Source organism: Genypterus blacodes, unplaced genomic scaffold, assembly GCF_046128005.1.
Source record: "Genypterus blacodes isolate CSIRO-AG114 ecotype Tasmania unplaced genomic scaffold, CSIRO-AGI_Gbla_v1 ptg000133l_1, whole genome shotgun sequence".
Taxonomy (NCBI): Eukaryota; Metazoa; Chordata; class Actinopteri; order Ophidiiformes; family Ophidiidae; genus Genypterus; species Genypterus blacodes.
Window position 1 is genome coordinate 7,362,810 of NW_027466935.1, and position 23,614 is coordinate 7,386,423.

The 23,614-nt window shown below is 45.4% G+C and overlaps 1 protein-coding gene across 5 annotated transcripts in view; it reads right to left on the reverse strand.

The window, feature by feature from the left end:
* Window positions 1-16,141, reverse strand: part of strbp (spermatid perinuclear RNA binding protein) — a 58,892-nt gene extending 42,751 nt beyond the window's left edge. For 2 of the 5 annotated variants that reach the window (XM_076163804.1, XM_076163799.1), the window contains exon 1: window positions 15,978-16,141. The gene's annotated coding sequence lies outside the window, so the exon portion shown is untranslated. Of the gene's footprint in view, window positions 1-1,554; window positions 1,682-15,973 lie in introns of all 5 variants that reach the window. The other 3 variants (XM_076163803.1, XM_076163801.1, XM_076163800.1) reach the window with 3 other exon arrangements.
* Window positions 16,142-23,614: the final 7,473 nt, after the last annotated feature.

Here is a 23,614-nt window from a genome sequence, read left to right on the forward strand (position 1 = left end):
GCAGCATGTGTCAATTTGACGCATGCTGCAACTAGTAATCAGTTATCAGAAAATGCATCTGGAATGGAGACTTGACTACTGCAATGCACGTCATCTCTATAAAGAAATGAGAGTTTATGGGAATCAAAGTATGCCGTCTCAAACCTGGTCTTCAGGTCCCACTGTGCTCACTTCATATTATTCATATCCCGCACGTCTACACAGTTAATCAGCTAAACCGGGGGCGTTTTACCAATTAAGACCCAAGTCAGGTGTGAGCAGAGCAGGGAAACGTGGAAAATATGCAGCGCAGGATTGAGAACCTTGGGGATTATCAACACGGTGAAATTTACATATGAAGGATTTTCATACAGATATGAAAATAACTTTCTAGTCAGAGTTCCCTCCCATATTCAATTCTGAAACATAATTAAAACGCACCAATATTCACGCCACCATTCTCAATTCAAACACGTCTGATTTGAGTGTGTCCAATACACAAAGAATTCCTGACTTACTTTCTTGGAATTCTTGTCAGAAAGATTCACAACCAAAGACAACAGACCAGTGAAACCTTGCATACGTGAAATAAAAAGCAGCCTGAAATGAAACCCAGAAGGATGGCAGTACATGTGCTGGAGGGGAGGAGGAAGCTTTGGGATACCTCATCCGTCTCTGGATTTCCTGAGTACGAGACGAGTGAGAACATACTGTAGATCTCCAGTGAAATCAGCCTCGGTTTGCAATTCCAATCAGGATATGACGGTGGTGGTGAGGGGAGCGGTGGGCCCGGTGGGGTCGGGTGGGAGGGCGGAGAGAGAGAGAGAGACCATATTAAGGATGTGGACAGGGAGGCGATAGACGGGTTAAGAGTAGGTGGCGGGTTACGTGAAGGCAGAGAGAGCCAAAGGGGTTAGACAGAAGAAGAAGAAGAACAGACACAGATTGAATTGTTTGCATGCTTTAAGAGTCACAGCAGGGCGCAGAATGCAGCGCTGTATTGACACCAGGGTGTGAAGATGCAGAGGAAGAGGCAGAGAGCTTGAGGTCTGTCAGGGAACACGGGAGGGGAAATGAGAGAGAGAGAGGGGAAGCGGAAAGGGAACGGGGAGGTAGCGTGGGAGTTTCCAGGTTCGGCTGGTTGTTCTTCATTCCTACGAGGCTGAGCGCCGAAAATGACACGAAGCTCCGACTCCTTCCAAACAAAAAAAGCAATTTATGCTTCTGTAGACAGAGCGGCTGAGCGTGACTCCGTGCTGAATACATGTCTTTATCCCGGGCAGACGCAGCTCAGAGGAATCAAACAGTGTTCCCTTGTACATGGATGATCTACTGACTGTTTAATTGAGCCACAGATTTCAAGTTTGACAATTTGCCTCTAATTCTATTTGACTTCACATTATCAAATGAATAGGCTTAGAATGATTAGGCTGTGCTGCAGTGCTAATGCAGGTTTGAGGCACAAAGCATAATAGGAATTTGTATGAAGGCTCCCACTGTTAACACACACACACACACACACGCACACACACACACACACACACACACACACTCAGCTTTTATGGAATAAACTACCCAAATTCTCTGAAGACTCCAGCCGCAATTAGAAAAGGAGCGGCGTCCATTGAGGAAAGAGCAGAATGTAGCGCTGCGTCTGCACGGTATCTTTCAGCCATCGATCAAAGGCTCCTCTCCCCTTTCTCTGCAACAACAAAACAAACAAAAATTGGTAACGGCGTCTGTGCTAAGCAAAAAAAAATCGAGCGTGGCAGCGTTTTCTTCTGCTTTAAATTGTCCTCAGGTAACTTCTCCGCCTCAGAGTTACTCAGTTTATTCCGGTGAAGCTGGTGGGTGTCAAACTCAGCCGAGGCTCCCAAACAGATGAATGCAAAATGCACCGGCACTGTTCACAGTTACATACACACACTTTACACGCCGATGCAGACACACAAACACACTGTGAGACCCGGTCTATGGGTGTTAACCGACCTCCACAAAGAGGCCTCTGTTTTGAAGCCCACCACAGACCCCTCTATGTTATCCATAGAGCTGCAGGAGTCGGGGGGTTTGTTTGTGCACACTTGTGTGTCTGGGCGGAGGTCCCCTATAGATCACCACTCATAAATAACATGCAGCGCCGGACAGGAGCCTAAACGCTTCAAGCAAACCCAGCAGGAAAACACATACGCATTGTAACCTATAGACTGTGCAGCACGGGAGGCCTCACCATGACACACACACACACACACACACACACACACATGCTGAGCCACCTATGACAGTTTGTATGCCAAGGAAACAAAAGTCCTCCGTAGGTCATTTCACAGGTGTTTTCATCCAATCAGCCCCATTTCACATGTTGCTACAGTGGCGTAGTGACATGGCGTATTGGTGCCAGTCAGTGAGGCGTCGGGTTACGATTTGATGTCACAGCGACTTTGTGGCCGCTTTGCAACTCCCCTGCGACGCGTTTCACTTATTTCAATTAGGGAGGCAAGTGTAACTAAGCGATTGAGGCCCTTTTTCTGCACATTTATAGGCCACGCTTCAGTGACTTCATGCTGCACTCGTTCAGATTCATCCTGTGACAAATGCCATCGCACTCACACTAACATACACACACACACACGAGAAGGGACGACCGAAGCAGAAATCACATTCTAAGCGTTTCCCTCAGCCACACCCGTGTCCACACACACACACACACACACACACACACACACACACACACACACACACACACACACACACACACACACACACACACACACACACACACACACACACACACACACACACACACACACACACACACACACACACACACACACACACACACACACACACACACACACACACACACACACACACACACACACACACACACACACACTAAATGAGAGAAAGTCTTGCCCCAGGCTTCATACAGTAGCTCTTAACAAATCCAAGCCTTGCCCAATTATTTCCCTTCTCCCTGGGTTGCCATAGCTACAGCCTGCCTCCTTGTCTGTACTTTGGGGAAGGGTGAGACTTTACCACTGCGTGTGTGTGTGTGTTCTGTGCGGCAACCCTGCCAGATGGCTTCTTAACACTTCATATCTGTCACCCTAACATTCATGCACACACACGGGACAGACGGAGCTGGGAAGGTGTGAGATGGCAAAGAGGTGAGTCGTGCTGAGAGGAAGGGGGGTCTGTGCACGGCGGATGTGACCGCTCCAGACCCCCACCGGGACGTTCTCCTCGTTCGGCACGGACACACGACTTCTACTGTGGTCCAAACTGTGGACTGAGCTGGCTTTCTTCCATATCAGCGGCTGGGGAGGTTGGTTTCATTCCAACGGCGAGCCAAGGCGAGAGGCAGTATGAGCAATTCCTCTCACCTCAACACACTCCTAATAACATCTCTATTAATCTCATTTTTTGGGATAAGTGTTTGAGTCGTCATTTTTCAATAGGCTGTCTGCACCGTTGCCCGCATTCATCTGGGTGTGCATGTTGTGTGTGTGTGTGTGTGTGTGTGGATAATATTCCATATAATCAAGACAGTAAGCAGCGGGCCGAGACACACAGATTTTCCGTTTATGGAAACAAACAATGTCTGGACTGGAGCGTTATGTATTGGGCGATGATGCAAATAGAGAATTGTGGTATTTCATTATGACAGCCAGAGAGAGAGAGAGAGAGAGAGAGAGAGAGAGAGAGAGAGAGAGAGAGAGAGAGAGAGAGAGAGAGAGAGAGAGAGAGAGAGAGAGAGAGAGAGAGAGAGAGAGAGAGAGAGAGAGGAGAAGAGGAGAAAGAGAGGGAGGGACGGGAGGCGGGGTCTCCAGAGACTGTCCTCGCCTTCAGCTGTTTCTGTAAACAGGAGGGGAAACGTAAAGGCTGACAGAGATGGAACTGTGTGTGTGTGTGTGTGTGTGTGTGTGTGTGTGTGCATCTCTACCAGTATTTCATATCAAAATTTTACCTTGCAGGGATGCCACACAGGTGTATCTGTGTCTGTGTGTGTGTGTGTGTGTGTGTGTGTGTGTGTGTATACATCTATATACAGAGAGCAGAGGCGAGTGTGTGCCCGCTGCGCAGGTAGATGACATCGACTGATATAAACACTTGAGGCTCAACATATCAGTGAAAATCTCTCCATCTGCCTGCCAGTGTACATATACAAACACAGTCTTCTGCTACTCGGCTATTTCTTTATCCTGGCCGCATCGCTCCACTTTCCTCTCTATTCTTGCCTTCCGCAGCCGTGCCATCCATCATCATTAGGAGGGGGAATAGATGGCCTGTCTTCACCTGCAAGCTCCCTCTGTCCCCTTACACCCCAGAGAGCAGAGGGGAGAGGAGAGGAGACGACAGGAGACAGGAGGAGGAGAGGAGAGGAGGAGAGGAGAGGAGAGGAGAGGGGGCGGCGGAAGTAAAAGATGATCGGAGAGGGAATAAAGAAAAAGAAGGCAGGGGACGGAACCAACACCTCACGAAACCCAGATATTTGATTACATTCACACCACGCTGGCAGGATTGTGTAGCAAATAAATCACGGAGCAAATGAATGAGAGCAGGAAGAAGATCGAAGCCCATGGGAATAGAGAAATAGGAAGTGTGGGTCGGGCGGGGGGGGGGAGCAGCACAGGGAGGATGCTAAGATGGAGGAGACGAGAGAGGAGGAAGGAAGGAAGCATATGGATGAGGGGAGGACGAGCAGAGGACAAACTATTGTCTCTGGTTAATACGTAAAAATAACTCGGCTGCTGCCTGGTGGAGGAGCTAAGTGGGTCAGAGAATTCCCACAGAGAGATGGAGGGAAAGGGGGGAGAGAGGAGGAGAGGAGGAGAGGATGAGAGGAGGAGGGAGAGATTCTACTTCCACACAGTGTGAAGGAGAAGTCAGACTCCTCACCTCAGGCTGTCTGAACAGACACTCATCTCGTCTCGTCTCTGCCCTACTCCACATTCTCTAATTCCCTTTCGCTTGTTTACCCGTGTGTTCCATCTCACTCTGTCTTTCTCCTCCACACATCACTCATCTCCTTTGATCCCTCCCTTTCCTGCTTCCTCTCCTCTCTCTCTCTCTAAACACACACAGCACATCATGACCTCAGTACTACAGGATTCTATCTGGGCCCGTTTGGAGATGCCAAGCTTTATGGAGCTTTAAAGTTTTGCTACTCTGGCAGACTGAACGCTTACAACTTTTGGCTTTTTGAAATATTAAACCCATAACTTTGAAAAAGACCAAAATAGCACCAAGGAGAACATAAAGCATCCATCACTGACAAAGTTTATGTGCTTCACTCATTTTCCACCAAAATGACAGATGGAAGGCTGAGGTCACGACTTTCCTCAATAGGTACATATAGAAGTTTTCAGCCATTTCATTTTGAGTTCTAAATACGTTGCACAAATATAAAGTAAAGCTAACTTTAGTTGTTAAACTCTTTATCTGGTGATTTAGTGGGCCGGCTGAAACTTCTTAGATTTAAAAGCATTTGACCAAACAGCGATAAACAGCGATATTTTAATGAATTTAGAAAACACTTCTTGTCTTCTTATGTGAACTTAATAAAACATAAGCGAATAAATGTGATCAAATATGAAAGAATGTCATAAAAAATTAATGAAATGCCAGAATAATATATTTCTTAACTTTTCTGTTAAACTGTGACTGGACCAAGCCAACCAACAGTCTCAGATGTTTGTGGATTGAAGTGAAGGGAACCCAGAGGCCCTGTAGCCCAAACAAACAACACATCAATTTCCCAGTAAACATTAACTGCACAATGTGCGCTGGTAAGCATTTCTGCGTGCTAATTAAAATCTTTTATCGGTGAAGAATGCTCAAAGCATACTAACTATTTTAGAGTCTATTTATCAAGATGCTGCGTGTGCTGCAGTACAGTAGCCCTTTGGATTTAAGCCGGAGCCATAGATCTTAAAGACAAATGAGTGGAGGAGGATCTTATTCTGGTGGGATTACACAGCTGCGTACTTTCTCCTGCTCTTAAAACGGAAAGAGCACAACTATTCTGGGGCAAAGGTCAGAAGTAATGTGAAAATTATGCAAATTACATGGCGGTGAAGGTCAATCTGCTGCAGAGTAATTAGGCCCACTGTGACCTCTCGATGTCGTCGGTGCCTTCCTCATTTCTATCAGCATGTATGGCCTTGTCCCCACCTGAAGAAGTCAAATACAATGTGCTAAATTTACCCCAAATGGGTCCAGAGCTTCAAATGATTACGACCTCGCAGCCTAAATGGATTAACCTGCGTGGTTGGTCTGAAATGGGAGGAGCTGCCGCTTGGCCGGCTGACTTGGGCCACAGAAATAGCCTGAGCTGACTGTGGCAGAAGAGACAGACACACACAGCCACACTGGCCTGTCACAGCTGCTCCTGTACCACACAGGATGGATACAAATACAAGGTACAGCTTAACATGGCACAGAGGGAAAAGGCTTTTAATCTACGTGTCTGAACTGTGCAGCAGTACTATCAACATGCTGTATATTTATTGATCTTTATACCTCACATGTATAAAGCCGTCAATATTTCGCTATTTAAACCCAAAGTGAAAAGACTCAATTTAGGCTAATCTAGTTTAAGACATTAAGACATGTAGCAGATGATTGGAGTTTAGTGGCAGGGTTTTTAGTTGAACACACACACGCACGCACATACACACACACACACACAGTGCTACAGTGCAGTCACAGTGAGCCTTTGACACTAAATATCCACTCGGTGACATGAAGAGACTCGGCACTATGCAGGCTGCTCTGAGTCTTCTCTGTGTTTTCTGTGTGGAAAACTGTGAAATGTTGGCTTCCATGTTGGCTACAGCACCAAAACAATCCATAGTGAGCTCCATTAATACATTATATACTTTTAGACTGCATATGGGAGTGACTAAGGACCAGTGAAATGTAATGGTGTTGCTTGGTTGGGCCAGAGCGTGACTTCCTTATAACCACATTTTAGCCAAACCACTTCTCCATTCAGACCAAACTGACAACATGAGGGCACAGCAGATCAACATGACACGTGTACACAAGCAGCTCCACTGGGCCTCATACAATCCACTTTCACACTGACTTGGGGACTTCGGGGGAGCCATTCTTACTTTCCAGCACAGCTCAGTGAAGAAGCGGCGCTCACTGAAGCCTTGAGCCCTTAAGAAGAGGCAGCAGAAACACTTCATGTGACCACAGACAGTGTGAAATATGTCACACACACACACACACAATGAGGAGGCAGCCCGTCCTTAATGAATAAGTCTTTCAGGAGACGGAGCAGATCAACCAGCGTGAGAGTGAAAGCTTTACTGCCTGTTATAAACCTCAACGCTTCATAATATGCAGCAGTGTGTAGAAAGAGCTGGAGGGGCCTTCAGCAGGTTCTAAGCTACCAAGAAGACAAATACACGTGTCACCAAAACCTTTATATCTCAGACTTAAAAGTCTCTTTCTTCATTCCACTTAGTGTGTGTGTGGGTGTGTATGTTGGATGTGACAAACAAGGTCATGAGTTAAAGGATCTATTCATAGATTAACCATCATGCATTACTATGAAATATTTCAATCGCCAAAGTTGAAACGTTATTTATCCTTTTATATCATGATGATGGTCAGATTTGTTAAATTGTACATATTTGGCGATGCAAAGGTAAACAAACTGTGTGAGTCATTTGTTCCACAGAAGGAACCGCTGCTGCTCCCGACAGAATCAAGTGTAACGTTTGAAGTCCATACGCTTTAAAACAATAATGATTGACTAAGAGAGACACACACATACACATGCCTTTATATGAATGTGTTGCATGCTCTACCTGCACACACACACACACACACACACATTTGAAACTGCCGATTACTGCAGTAAACTCTGCTTAACTCTGTAATCCGCATCCAAAAGAGTTCAAGCAAAAGGATCAAGTGCGTGCCGGATCAGTTGTTCTGGTTGAAGGTGTTTACATTCCTTCCAGGTTAGAATCCTTAAGTAACATCTTGATGGAGGAGTCCGACTGAAAATTTCAGCACCGAGGAAAGCAAACATCGCACGAGATTCCTGCGCACAAACCCAGGGGATAAAAACCTAATTTAGTGATGTGGTTGATATTGCTGCCGTCTTCTCTATCTCTCCAATAGCTGAATGCAAAAGGTTACACACATCCTCTGGGTATCCAAAGAGAAAACGTGGTGATCCACTAACCGAAGCAAGAGGTAGACAGGTTAATGAAAAGGCAGAGTCAAGTGTTAATCACAGCAATATCAACCATTTCATAGAAACGCAGGTGTTAGACTGTCGAGCCTCTTTGCTGTTCGAGTCCACAAACCAAATCCTTCACGTCTACATGTTGTCCAGCATTACGAAGCCTCACAAAGAAATGAAACGGCAGCTTTCACATATTTAATAACAGAATGCAAATGAAAGCGGAATCTTTTATACATGCTGTAAACCAACGCAAAACACACAGATGCCAAGCAGTACACACACACGTTGGCTCTATTCCTTTCACAAGTACACACACATACACACAGAGAGATGCAACCAAGCACAAGCACATTGGCAGCTGACTGACCGGTGGCTGTTTGTGTGTGCGTGTGTGTGTGTGTGTGTGTGTGTGTGTGTGTGTGTGTGTGTGTGTGTGTGTGTGTGTGTGTGTGTGTGTGTGTGTGTGTGTGTGTGTGTGTAAATCAGTCTGTCAGTGATGCGTGTGTTGGAGTGAGACAATGATGTGAATCCTGAAGATCCCAGGAGAAATACGGGCCAAGCTTTGCTGCAAGCGCTGCATGTCTGCCAGTGTGTTAGTGTGTGTGTGTGTGTGTGTGCCAGCCAAGAAGCAAAACCTGAGGGGTGGACGCAGCTCAATAGGCTTGAGGCTCCTGACAAAGGATTTCAGACATGCCTTTGTGTTGACGCCATGTGCAAACCTACACATATCCAATCCTTCCTCGTACATCATTGTGTCGTTACTGTACATATGGTGCTGTCAGAGCAGGGACACAATGCATCGCCACGACAACATCAAACTATGTTTTAATGACCAAAGACAGATGGCTACGCAATAACTTGAAAAAATAACAGTACCAGCATGAGATAATACACAAATAACAATATTAATAATAATAATAATAATTATAATAATAATACACCAGTATTCTTTTTATGACCCTGGGTTCAGCCTCAGTGGCAGGATGTGGATCCAAGTTAAAAGATTGTGTGGAGAAATACATCAGGGGCCACATCTCTGGCTCTGGGTCACATCTCTGTGGGCTGAGGTCAGAACTGGAGTCTCCCCGAACAGTATTCACTTTGCACTGATATGAACCAGAGAAATGCAGCAAAGCTTGACAAGCAAATATTAAAAGCAAAAGTGTTCCAGTTTTCAGCAGGAAATGATGCACGGTGCCCATAAGCATCAATTAAACTCAATTTAAACTCCCAAAATTCAGCAATATGATATTTTTCCTCAATAACATGCAGCTGCAGAGAGACTACCACGTAGCCAACTGTGTGTGTGTGTCTGTCTATGCGTGCTCATACGAGAGCGAGTAGGACTGAATAAATCCTTCTTTATTAGATAAGGATCTTAATCAGATAAAGAAATCTCTCCCAACCCCTGCATGCACACACACACACAAACCCAGTGATAATCTCTATTACCAATTACAGCTTGATACGCTGCATCTTAACATGAAAGCTGCAATTAATCTGCTAACAGTGGTCAATAGGTCATACTAGTGGAGGAAACATGTCACACACACACACAAGATATATTTCCTCTAATCACTTTAGTTTTCCCTCAGAAGTATAATTCCCTCATTTCTACACGGATGGGATTCAGTTGTAGCTGAACTTGCTGTTTCTTGCTGCATATTACCATTTAATGTCCGCGTTCTCAAACTGTGGCACAGGACTCAGAATTGCTCCCAGGACTTTTTTCCTGTGGTGTTCTCCTTGACAAAGCACAAATGCTTGATTTGGACCGACCCCTGCCCCCTCCCCGAGCAAGTGAAGCTCCTGTTATCACCGCTCTGGTGGTCCCATGAACATTCATTTATTCAGCTTTATTTCTCTATTTCATATTCAAACCTTTTAACAATCCAGATCCACCACCTAGAAACAAGATCCTCTTCCTGATCCCACTGTAAATTGATCCCTGCCTGTTGTTACAATTTGTTGTTGATTACCGAGTCACACACACACACACACACACACACACACACACACACACACACACACACACACACACACACACACACACACACACACACACACACACACACACACACACACACACACACACACACACACACACACACACACACACACACACACACACACACACAAGCCAGCGGCCAGAGCTGGCAGTGTCTTTGCTGTTAGTTGGCAAAAGTGAGAAAATGGAGGTTTGTACATTCCACTTAATGTAACTGTAATCGCTTTAATGTGTGGATACAAGATGAATGAGTGGCCCCTGTCAACTGGACCATCTTACAGTTGACCTATTAAAACATCAACAAACACATCACACACTGCTTCAATTTAGCTTAGCACCCTTAGGGGAACTGAAGCTGACTTATTAACTTACAAAGAAAACACATCAGTAACCTAGTTAGGACATCATTTCCCTGAGTATCCCTTTAAATGTAAACATTAACCCATTGGGATCGTCACCAATGCCAAACAAACATTTTAGAGTCAAGTAGCAACCTAACGAGCAAGTAGATACATTTCAACACACGCACACACACCCACATACTCAAGCATACAATTTGCAAATGAAGGAAATCCCTGGCTCACCTAGTTGTGTTCAACTATAAAGGGATTCGCACCGGCTACCGTTCAGTCTCGAGGCCCCGTGGCCGTGTGTGCTCGTGCTGCTGTCACATTATGCATGTATGAGAGATATGGGCCGTATGTAGCCTGGTTGGCTCCAATAAATAACTCGGTATTCTAGGAAGAGCTTATGAGGGCAAGCTATAGTTTCCCTGGTCTAAGCTCTTTTTGACACAAGCCACAACATGAGAAGGAGGGAGAGGAGAGGGGTTGAGTGTGTGTGCGTGAGAGAGAGAGGGAGGGTGCATGCATGTCATGCAAGTTTGAGTGGCAGAGGGGGTGAGCGAGGAGAGGAGAGAGCTGGGGTCCGTTACATGGTGCATCAGCAAGTGAATGCGTTAGCTGTACGTCTGAGTGTGTCTCTGTGTGTGTGTGTGAGTGTGTGCATGAGTGTGTGTGTGGACATAACTGAGCTGAGAGTTGACTCAGTGAGCCACAGTAGTAGAGTGATAGAGCAGATGGGCCACTCATATCTCACTGTCAAACTGAGGACACTTCAGCCTGATCTCCACTCACCCACTGAGTGTGTTTACATGCTTTGACATAATTCAGCTCAAATCTAAAGTGAGGCTACAATCAAATGATAACCAGACCACGCGGGTAATCTTGTTCATTTCCAGGTGGTAAAACTCCCTGCCACTGAAATGACTCTCCACACGTAAACACTTTAGCGTGACCTCATCTCTGTGTTGTTAATCTATTTTGCAGGTCACACATCCGTTAAATTAAACTGGAATATCCAACAAACTCCGGTTGTTGGCAATAACCGAGCGGCTGAGGGGAGCAGCAGCAGCAGGAGTTCCTCCGCTGGGCCGCTTCATATTCAGACCAAAGCCATGTAATAAATGCACTACATAACCACGAGCTGCCACTCTGACTGCTAAACTACTGTTGGGGAGTCGAACCAACTTAATTGAAAAGAGTGTGTGTGCGTGCGTGCGTGCGTGCGTGCGTGCGTGCGTGCGTGCGTGCGTGCGTGCGTGCGTGCGTGCGTGCGTGCGTGCGTGCGTGCGTGCGTGCGTGCGTGCGTGCGTGCGTGCGTGCGTGCGTGCGTGCGTGCGCGCGCGTGCGTGTGTGTGTGTGTGTGCCTGCCCGTCCCTCCCCTGGTTTCAAAAGGCCATCATGTTCACTTAAAAACTTACTAAATTTACAGAAAATTCTCCTGAGATTAAGGTAAATAAGTCTCCAAGTGTCATGTCCTCGTGTCTGCTTCTATCTTTATGGAGTTTTTTTGCTGGCAGGGGCTTTAATCCTAGTTTTTCTGTCCTTGTTGGTTAATTCATCTCCCTGGAAACACATGTAAAGGCATTAACATACCATAACCAGCAACTCAGACTGATTCCTTCACCATTTCCTTCCTCGCTGCTGTTAGAATCTGAACTATTATTGATTTTTACACTTATTACAGAGAGCGCAGTCCACACTGATGATTGACAGCAGCACCAAAGGTCACAAACTTGATGTGAATCCAGAAAAATGAGGATGAGACTTGCTTTTCCCCCGGAGAAACTGCCATGACAGAACTTGTGCACCCCCACCAACTCCGCAAAACTGTCAACAAGCACTCTAAATTATCGTGATGACACCATGATGCAAAGCTGCCGCAAATTCCCCAATGCATGGAAATGTGCCTGGAGTAAATCCACTGTCCTTACCCACACATGCTTCAGCGCAGCCTCCGCTTTGCAAATCCATCATATCAGCAGGTGGAAGGGAATATGGCCGTCACCCAGGCGCGCGGCGATACCCTGCCTCCCATTTTTGCTGAAGAAGACGAAGGGAAACCGATGCCAAACACTGAGGCGACTGCTCCAACCATTCAAATGAGCCATTTGCATTCAGACGTCTTCCTCAGAATTAATGTAAGCTCAATCAATTCCAGCAAGTCGTTGGGTTTCCTGACGAAAACCTGCTGTCAATATGTGATTTTCAGTTATGAGTGCAGCTCTAAGACGTTACAGAAAATACAGTCTTGATTATTGTGACTGCTGTGAGGAAAATAAAAGAATCAAAACAAATATTGAGGGGCGGGGGGGGGTCTAATGTGTGCATGTATGCCAAAAGAGATTACATGAGCATTTATTATGAATGAAAAACAATGTGGCAACCATCAATCATGTTAGAGTTGACTTTTCCATTAAAGAAAGTTAATAGGTTATGGTGTTACATATTTAAACAAACCTAGAATGTGAACAAAGGTTTCTATTAATCTATTCTGTGTGTAATGTCCAAATGCAGCAGGCTGTCTTTGTTACATTGCCGGGCAACTCAGCGTTCAGGTTCAGGATTACAGTGACCCCACAAACCCTGAACTGTTCATTTCAACTTTAATGTTTGTGTGCAGTGGTACTGGCCTGCGTCTGCCTGAACGCAGGAAACCTTACATGGCCATCTCTCTCTCTCTCTCTCTCTCTCTCTCTCTCTCTCTCCGTCTCACTCTCCCCCCTATCTCTCAAACACACACACACACACAGAAACAACTGTCTCTCTTTCACATCTCTTGTCTCTCACTAATCTATTCCTGGATTCCTCGCCGAGGTGAAAGGAAACAGGACCGGCTACAGTGACTGCTGGCTGGGGCACGCTCTCTCTGCCAAGAACCGCTCTTCCTTTTTGTCACACAAACACAAACACACAAAACAGATAGAGGGAATATTCCTGTGTTGATGGCTTTGTCCTCGCCAGTTAGGAAAACCTTTCTATCATACAGCTTTGTATGACAACAGCCATTCCTACTTCTGCAGATGGACTCCAGGAGTTTGGCGTGTGCATTTCCATCAGCGTTTGCATATGTGTTGCACACAACAGAGCTGAACCAGAGATATGGTCGGCTGGATGGATGGAGATTGATCCTTTTTATAGCTACGTGGAGGAACATTCAAAACAGCAGCACGGGCTCTCTCTCTCTGTCTGTCTCGCCCTCGCACACTCTCCGCTGTCTGAAAGTACCAGTGGGACTCCCCAAACTCCCTGTTGTGCTTACTGGAACCTTGGAAGCCAGCTGTCATACTCGCCAATTAGGAATGCTTTTACTAAAGGAGCAGCCAATTGGATTAGTGCAACATTTCCTCGCCAAATGACTCTCCGAATGTGCTGCTGTATGCTCGAATATGAGAACTGGTAGGCAGACTCCTGTTTCGCTGATAGGCACCAGGATGTACACACACATACACAGCATCAGCGGTAGGAAGAGAAGAGACAGCCTACGTGTGTTGGGGGTGGGCGATACCGGCAAACTATATACCAGATTTAGTAGCTACCTTCAGTGTGCATACAATCTGTAGTCTTAAACCCAAACCATCCCTATATCACAGAGTTTGTGTTTACACTTTATTAAGCTGTAGTCACACATAGGCAGGCCTTTTAATATCAGACGACAATGAGGAAATTGGGAAATACTGTAGAGAGGATGGAAAAAAATCAATAAAGACATAGAAATTTTGTTTTTAAACCAGCTTAATAATGAAATGCTCCCAGGAATGCTAGAAGGAACGATGGCTGTGCCCTGTGCGATTGTGCAACACTGCACCTTTCTCCCTCTATCAGTATTGACAAGATAAGAGGATGGGACAAAGAGTTCATTGCCAAGTCAATACTTACAAGAAAGGGCCTGTGAAAGTACTCGTGGGAATCCCCAAACACACACACATACTGTGCACACAGGCCCATCAATACATACACTCACATGTGTGTGAGGGAGCATAAACACACATGTTTGAAACCTGTCCCTGACACTGACCCCTTTTTTTCCCCTAAGACTGCCGCTGGATGTTTGACCATGACTCCAGAGGGGAATGGAAAACAAACACACAGACACACAATGGAGCAGGAACACAAAAATCACAGAGAGTAACTGAAACCAAACAACAGGATCAAGGCTACAACAGCTCAAACTGTTTCTCCACATTCACAGCCGGCTGTACACAACACAAGGAGTGCATTATGTGGCTGTAACAAGCAACAACTAAGGGTGTGTGTGTTTCCAGTCTATTAATCAGCTTCATCTAAGCAAGTGGGGCGAAATGTAGCCAAACAGGATCAGGCATTAAAAAAACAAAACCACCCCATATTCCTGCATTGGTGGGGCAGGGTGTGACTGAACGCATTAGTGTGTGTGGGTGTGTGCCAGGGTGGAGCACGCACACACACACACACACAACGCCGCCCCTAAGGCAGAAGGCTGCAGACCACCAGGCACACACACCTGATCAAGAGCTGGAACAAGCACAGTCTACTGAAAACCACCGGACCATAAATGGCACAGCCAAAAAAAGAGGAAGTTGACAAATGTTGCCAAATCAGTTTCACTGTTGTTTCATCCTTTCTTTAAATGGAAAGTCGTGCATTTTTACTTTGACATGACGTCTTTAATCTTAGGTGTTATATTACCAGTAGTACACAGGTTTAGGTATGTTCACAAGCTGGTTGAGCAGGTAGAGAGCAGATCAGACGTTTCTCTCACACACACACAAAACATAGAAGTAGATACAAGCTGAGGGGAAACATCTTTGATGCTTGCCACCGGTTCCTTTTAACAATGCTTCGTGGAACAAATCAAACAACACCAAAGGGACTAAACGCGTATAGTTTAAAACAACAGCAAGTGACAACGGTGGAACAAAAAACTGAGGAAGATACTTGAAAGCGATACTTGGGCTAAAAGTGAATGAAAAGGGGTTCACACACACACGAGTGTATCTCTAGGCACAGTGCGGAAGTGGGCAATCAGACACCTGCTATAAAAGATGAACTCCAGTCAAACCGCCACTTTTGCTTTAATTTATTCCGTCAATTAAACTGATTTTAGTTTGTTTTAAACGCCGAACGTTTCGCCAAAAACAGACAACAAACTGAATGAAACCAGCGTGGACGCCGCGCGTGGACAGGCAGCATGGAAGCCGCTCGTTTTTACCATTTCGACCACAAAAATGGAAAGCAACGAGAAAATGTATAGCACACACGAAAAGAGCGAAATATACCCGTAGAATCCACCTGCCAAAGACCACCACGAAGCCAGAAGAGCCGAGTGCGAGAAGGAGAAACTTAACCGTGTTTCCTCTCTGGTTCTTCCTCTGCCGGGATGACAGCGCCGCTCAAACAGGAATCTTCACGTAAAGACAGAGAAAATAACGCCAAAGTAGAAATATCAAGACAAACCTACGGTCTGAGGTCCCGTCAGCTCAACCAAAGCGTTTAAATCCCAATATATTCCGGATGAAAGAGTCACAGGAGCGCCGCACCGAGCGAAGACGAAGCGGAGCCGAGGCGAACTGTCACAAAGAGCGGAGCCGCCTGCTGGCTTCTCCCGGGCTCCTCACCGCTCGCGACACACACAGACCCGCCGCTGATGAATGGAGGCAGTGCGCATGCGCGTAAACAGGCTCCCTTCATTCCGGTGGGGCACAGGGCAGAAACGGAAAATAAAGGAGTATTTGTTTGTTTGTTTGTTTGTTTGTTTGTTCGTTTGTTTGTCTCCGGGGAGGGATTAGTCGGTGGGACTCACGTCGGTGTCAGCTGGCGTACAGATCTCTGTATCAACAACACCCACTGAGCTGTAAGAAGAATCCAAATATACGATACAGAGCGGCAGACATTTACATTGTGCTGCAAACTGTGAGACCAATACTACTTTTCTGGCTGAAACAACTAAGTCTTTTTGCCACAATACTCCAAGTATGAACTACGAGTTTTTGAAATGATGCTATACGCTCACATTGACTTGATAAATAAGATAAATCACGATTTCAGATATGTTGACGCGCTCACTCACTCACTCACTCACTCTCCTCTCTCTCTCTCTCTCTCTCTCCATCCAAGAGGCATTGCTCTCTCTCCCAGACAGTCTCATTAATAATTCAGAAATAAAAGCTTGCCTCCGCTTGCCTGCATGCAGCATCACAAAATATGCCATCCCCACTCGATCCCGCGCAGCACCGAGCTTTGCATTTACAATGTTTTTTTAAATCACACACGGAATGATGGGAGAGAGAAAATAAAAGGCAAAGTTCAATTAACATTCTTGCACTGCAAATGGCTGTGACCGGTCAAACGGATCAGTCAGGGATTACAAGGCTCCTGTCAACTATCAATAGCCTTCCCGTACCTCGACTGACAGGGGGAGGAAGAGGAGGAAGAGGAAGGGAACTGGTTGAGTTTCTAATGCGCAACCAGCCGATGATGAGGATGATGATGATGATGCTGTGTCCTGTCCCGATCGGGGGAGAGGAAGGACTCACCCCGCAAAGCAAAGGCAACACACACACAAGCAGATGTCCCACACAGCTGACGCCCCGGGGCGGTTAACGGAGGAGATGAATGAAAGGGGGGGGGTGTAAACAAGCTTGGGTTGGGCGGGGGGGCATACCTGCACGGCGAGCGCCGCTCCAGATAAGCCCGGTCGTATTCCGTCCCACTCAACGACTCACCGTGGCTCTCTGCACTCAGAGCTGCTCGCAGATCACCGGGAATCGAGAGACGGAGAGAGGATTGGATCACGTGGCCAAAAAGCTCGGCGATCCTATTGGCTGCTCGCTCGCACCTGTACAGCGAGCGGTGCAGAGAGAGAGAGAGTGAGAGAGAGAGAGAGAGAGAGAGAGAGAGAGAGAGAGAGAGAGAGAGAGAGAGAGAGAGAGAGAGAGAGAGAGATAGGGCATCAGATAATGTGCAACTCTCGTGGAATATCATTTTTGTCAAGAATCAAACCTGGAGAAATGTTTAATGTTTCCTTGTATTAGTCACGTTGAGCAATTGAAGCTCTGATTGACCCCGCAGCCCAGAACAAAATTAAATTAATCTCTAATTAAGTTGGGAATTCATTGTACTCAGTGGTAATTAAGGGTTTTTTGAAATTAATATATTTTAAAGACTTTACACACTGATGGAAAAATTAAGCGTTTAAGTGCCTCTGGTTACCACTATGGTCTCTCTCTCTCTCTCTCTCTCTCTCTCTCTCTCTCTCTCTCTCTCTCTCTCTCACTCTCACTCTCTCTCTCTCTCTCTCTCTCTCTCCCTCTCTCCGTCTCTCTGGAAAAGGAAAAGAGGAAATCATGCATCAACAACAATAACAGTCAAGCGATCACATTTCTGCTCGTACAAAGCAAATTAGGCAGAAGAATAAAGTATATGTCAAGTTAATGAAGACCGCTGGAGGACAGTCTAGTGGTAAAGTATGTGGTTGTATCATAAACCACAGATGGGATCGTTGTAAAGCAATTAGTCCATTCAGCAAAGGAAGAAGAAGAGTAAATAACAGTAATAATGCCTAAAAGGAAGAACCAACACATTAAAACATGAGGAAAGATGACCGTAGGTTATGCAACATCATGTGAAATATTAATGCTTATTGTTTACGTTATTAAAATATAACTGATGGGTTTACAAAGCCATAGTCTGACTGCCAACAGGCCACCCACACACATACTGTATTCACATGCAGCATCCTCCAGAACAACTGACACAAACACAAAAGCACAAGCGTACATTCACTCAAACGCATGCATTCATACGCTAAATATGATTGATGACTGCAACGGTAATAGTCTCTTCACAGTGACTTTGTTAGCAGCTACAGTAAAGAGGCCTGTGTGAACCTTTGTACTGGTACTATCTATTGTGGGAGGATGCTGTAGGAATACTTATAACGGCCACAAACCGGTAATATGTGGGCTTTAATGTGTGGCTCTGCTCTCTATTTACAGCGTCGCCCATTTGGTCCATTACCCATCACTCACAAATGCATTGCGTGGCTTTTTCCAAGGGGGTATTTGAAGAGAGGCTTTAAATTTGCACTCCTGCGGACCCGAGGTGTTTGTAAAAAAAAAAGAGGAAACAGACTCGAAACTCAGATGGGACGGAGCCTGCACTTTAACACGCGTGCACGAGCACAGACACACGGTTATTCATCAACCCCACTGAGGCCGCAGCATAGTAGCAGTCAATGGTTTGGGAGTATTTTTAGATTTCATGTGGGTTGCAGATGCTGCTCCACTCATCCAGGTCACAGCAAATAGAACAGTGTTTTAACTGTAAAAAGCAGAGCCCCTCGACTTCTCCCTTTACCCGCCATTTACACCACGCATCTACTTATAGAGTCACTTCTAGGGCAAATATAGCGGTTATTATGTTCCTATATTTGCCATGCATTGAATTTTGAAGCTCTCCTTTCCTCTACTCTGCTCTCCTCTCCTCTCCTCTCCTCTCCTCTCCTCTCCTCTCCTCTCCTCTCCTCTCTTCTCTTCTCTTCTCTTCTCTTCTCTTCTCTTCTCTTCTTTTCTCTTCTCTTCTCTTCTCGCTTGACAGATTGAATTGCCCTCGAGGCTGCTGGCGGTGACTAAGGCTCCACGCAGATTTGGGGTGAAATTAAACGCAGATAATGTTTTTTAGGTCAGTGTGGGCCATTCATAGTTGACAATGAGGACTCTGACACATTTGGAAAAGCTTCGTTTATGAAACGTTGGATGTGTTTTGGTCTCATCCCTAAAACAGTCTACACACTCGTTTCTATTCAGCGAAGCACTAATTGGTTGAACACCTCACCTTAAGTGGGCTGGAACATCTCTGTGAGCTTTATTGTTCCTAATGCTTCCAGATTGTGGAGGCTTACTATGTTTTGGAGTTGGGAGGGTTGGAGCGTTATTATCTGGGGCAACAAAAGATGAAGAGCAGAGAACATGGCACTCATCCCCTCCTCCCATTTCCGTCCCTCTCTTCCTTCATCCGCCCCCATCATCTCCCCATCCACCTCCCCAGTCATACACACAAACGCTTGCCATCTGACACCCCCTCCATGGAGTTCTTTTTTAGCGTTGTCTTCTAAAATATACACACACACACACACACACACACACACACACACACACACACACACACACACACACACACACACACACACACACACACACACACACACACACACACATACACATACACATTGTTAGGGTTTGTTTGTGAGGATGAGCTCCTGTGTTCACAGCCCAAGGAGGAGAAATGGGCCAAATGGCAAAGAGATAAACAGACAGAAGGAGTGACAGACTGACACACACGCACAAACACACACACACCCTTTCGACACATTAATCAGGCCTACGTGCGCTGCAGAACTGACTTTCTGTATAGCCGAAGCACAGTGTATAGGTCGCTGCTGCACGGGCGAATGAACCGTTGGTCAGCTGGTGGGATGCCACCTGGTTGTCTGACCGCTACCAGGACGCGGGAGGTGGAGTGTGTGCATGTGTGTGTGTGTTTGTGTGTGTGAAGTCTTGCTGGGCCGGACAGAAGTTGGACAGGCGGCAGATGGTGGTGCTGGCTTTGGCATGGGCATAAGAGCAAGGAGACTCACACTCATTGATGCACACATACACACACACTCACATACTGCTCCCTTGGTCCTTGTGTTTGGGTTTGTAGTAGCAATACTAATAAGTTTTATCAGTAAAAATAATAAAGGGAGCGTCACTTTGGCTTGCGGCTCGTCGTCTAAATATTTATTCATCTGCTTTAGTGCAGATGAATATGCAGCTCACAGCTATAATTTATTTTCTAATTAAAGTTTCCTTGAGGTATTATGAAGGAGATGACACGTCTCTGTCAACAAAGGACTCATACATCTTTTAGAACGTCGGCGACCAAACGGCGCTCAAGTGTCAACAACAGGTGACCCGAAGTCTATGTCGGCCTAATTTTCTTAAATCCTCAGCATAAACGTAGTCTCACGTCCCAAATAAGAGCCTATTGTCACGCCCATGTTTGTGCACACAAACACACAGCTGCACTCACACAAACACACACACACACACACACTTTCAGGGGGCAGTGGCTGAGCAGCTGTCTAGGGAGTGGAGGACGTCCCCATTGTTGGAGTTTGATGGATGAGACAGGAGCTGGAAACGCTGCCCTGTGGTGGACTAGAGGGAGGTATGGGGGAAGTGGACATTCCCTCTGCCTATACAGTGTGTAGCTTCATTACGCTGTAGCTGACAGGAAACGTGTTTTATGGCAGTTTGTGAACAATGACGTCGCTCACTGACGGAAAAGGTATCTAATGAGAGGTAATGACAGCCGAGTGACAAGAGCCATCAAGTAAACATGCTTGAGATGAACAGCTGATGACACGACGCCTCCACAGTATCAAGATGGCATCTGCTGGATTTGCTATGAGACTGTTTTTTTAATTATATAGCTTTATTTTTACCTTTAAATCTTAAAAAACACACACAAGAGTTGCGTTTACACGCACAACAATGGTAAGAGTGAGTCAGACAACCAAGACCAAGATATGAATGCGTAAACACATACCAAGGTCTGACATAGGTCTCAATCTGGCTCATGCTGCATTCAAGTGGAACGGGAAATTGGAAATAACTCATTTAAAACTTGGATATCACGACTGAACGGCTGCAGATATTCTATTCTCAAGGCAATAAATGAATCAGAAAGAAACAACCGGGTACGTTTTGTGTTTTTGTTCTCCCTGGACTCAAAGAACTCTGTGTTTCTTTGTATAAAACAACAAAAGCAGTTTGAGAAGATGAGACGTCTGGCTTAAAGAGGAGGCCCAGGCTGATGCTTTATGGATTATTAAACGCGTTAATTGTTCAATTACTCACAACCAACAGCTTTCACAACATTTTGAGGCACTTTCCAATTCTATAAGTCAAACATTCTCATCTGCCTTTGTGCAATTTCATCTAGCACTTAACTCTTCACACACGAAGTGAACCCAAGAAGGACGATGGCGAGAGGATTAAACATCCCCTCAGGACGAAGATCTTTGAAGAGATAGATATCTTGAAATATTTAACAGGCTGTAAATGCTGAAATTTAGACATTTTCAGAAAAGGCCTATGAACATCTTCAGGCGCCGACGAGGTAATGGGGAAAGGGTGAGTCGGGTGGAATGGATCTACTTGAGTAGTCGACATGTAAACAGAATTATAAATGAACTCCTGAATGCGTCTTGTGTAAACATCTTGGTTCAGCTGGCCTCCTGTGTGCCTGTTAGTCAAGCCACTGGAGCCACAGGGTGAGTAATCCCACTGTGTGAACATCTGTTGTCAGTGACAGGTGATTGTAAGGTGAGACCACATTGTTACTGCGACCCCAAAACCTCACACCACCATGTACGCACGGGCAACACACACACACACACACACACACACACACACACACACACACACACACGCACACACACACACAGCAGTTATGGCTTGTACAGCTCAAGGCTTTGGCTGTCAGACTCCATGTCAGCCGCGGTGACAGCATGACATACATGCTCATCAAAAGGGTCGATGCTTTCTTTTGTTGACCGTAATTCTCCATGAGCTTCAAACCTTCTCACCAAACGACACACACACACACACACAACACAGAGCACAAATGTGTCAGCCATGGCACCAGGAAATGAAAACCAGAGGCTTTCGATTTAGATTGAAACTCATTAAGATATGGTGAAGCGCATTAACACTTGAGATAAAAATGATTACCAAATCAAATGAGTTCATGACCCCCTTTACAATAATATTTAATGATTTTTTTTTATTTCAGAATGTTTTTCTCCACCAAGATGATAGATTGTGGAAACGTATTTAAGATTAATTTCTCTATGAATGAATTAACACAATGAAATATAAATCTATTGTCTTTGTGTCATTATTCTGCTTGTTGTTGTCTTTTGTGTTCGTTTCGTGTTTCATTTTCTAATCCTGTTTCCTGTCTTCACTTCCTGCCATTGTACAGTATTCCTTCATTGTCTGCTCATCTGTGTTTTCTTTTACTTCAATCGTCTTCTGGATCATTTTTGTACCTCCATGATTTTGTTGCAATTTGTTTAAAGTCTTGAAATTTCATTCATTTTTGTTCTGCAGTTCATTCAATTAAGTCTTTTATTCTGCAATTTGATACAAAACCTGAAAATACACTTTTTAATATTATCCAACCAATGTCTCTATCTAAAGTGAAAGAGAGGTTGAAAGGACACACACACACTCCCACACAGACTTGCTGTGAAAGCAGAAACGTACCTTTTGACTGAAACTGGCTGTTGGCTGCATGATGCAAAGCAGTGAAAGCAGTATCTTGTGCTTCTCAGCTGAGCAGGTGTGAATCATCTCGGTTCCCTCCTTTGGCTGCGCACAGTGCTGCTCATTCGGTATCCCGGCAGATGTGCAACGCTCCTTGCTGGTGTAGTTCTGGAAAAAAAAAAAAGATCAACAAACAAGCAAATACACCTGAACACACACTGGGGTCTTCCTGGATCATAGATACTGACCTGTGACGGACATCAAACCCGGCTGTTGGACCTGCACTCGGCCTCTCCCAGCAGCCCCGGGCTCCTTCTTCTTTTCTCCTTAACTGAAAAAAACAGCATCTGTGCTTTCATCTGCTATCTCCACCTCCCTGCTTTCACATCGTTCCTGGCGTCTCTGGAGATTCACTCCAACCCCTCATGCCTGTGTTGTGAGATTGTGTTACTTCAAAAGCGGCAGAAGCAGGCACAAAACCATCAGGGAAGAGACAAAGATAGAGAGAGTGGGCTGTTTATGAAACCCACGTTTGCAACTGCGGATTCCTCTTTTAAAAATGTTCTGTGTTATCTCATCAGGTTTCCCATACAGGATATTGGGATTTGTTGCTGCAATAAATCAGCAGGCAAGGGTGGAGCAGGAATAATTAGGAAAGACTATTTTTATTGTATTAGCATTAAAGATGATCTCTTATGCAAAAACAATATAGTTTTAATGCGAGTGTGTGTGTGTGTGTGTGTGTGTGTGTGTGAGAGAGAGAGAGAGGGGGAGAGATTTA